This window comes from Penaeus monodon, chromosome 19 (assembly GCF_015228065.2).
Source record: "Penaeus monodon isolate SGIC_2016 chromosome 19, NSTDA_Pmon_1, whole genome shotgun sequence".
Lineage (NCBI taxonomy): Eukaryota > Metazoa > Arthropoda > Malacostraca > Decapoda > Penaeidae > Penaeus > Penaeus monodon.
In genome coordinates, this window is record NC_051404.1 from 37,289,390 (window position 1) to 37,289,863 (window position 474).

Sequence of the window (474 nt, forward strand, 5' to 3'; positions counted from 1 at the left end):
GAGTCTTCATTCTTACTTTTGTAAACACAATATAACACCAGTTGAGAAATCTTTTACATTCCTCGTCCACGGTTCTGAGATCACTACTTACATTCCATTGAATTCTCCCTGTGTTAGTAAAAACATATTTTTAGCAATCAAATTCTTAAGCCATTTTATTATGGAGTAACCACGTTATTAGTATAGTTAACAATTAAATTCTAGCATAATAAAATGGTGGAATTAAACCAGGTTTCTTAGATGGAACCATATTCTTAGGCCAATTGTTCGTTTTTTTCCGAATGGTTTGAACGACACAAGGTGGACTAATGAGTTTACATTAGTTTGCTTAATGTGTGTTTTATTTGTTCAGTTTTGTATAATCATTGGGTTAAATTGAAAAGAGATATTGATTATTAGCGTGTGGATGTAATCTATCCTTGTATTTAGTGATGACAGAAAAAAATCTAGTTATTATTTTCACCAAAGGAGCAC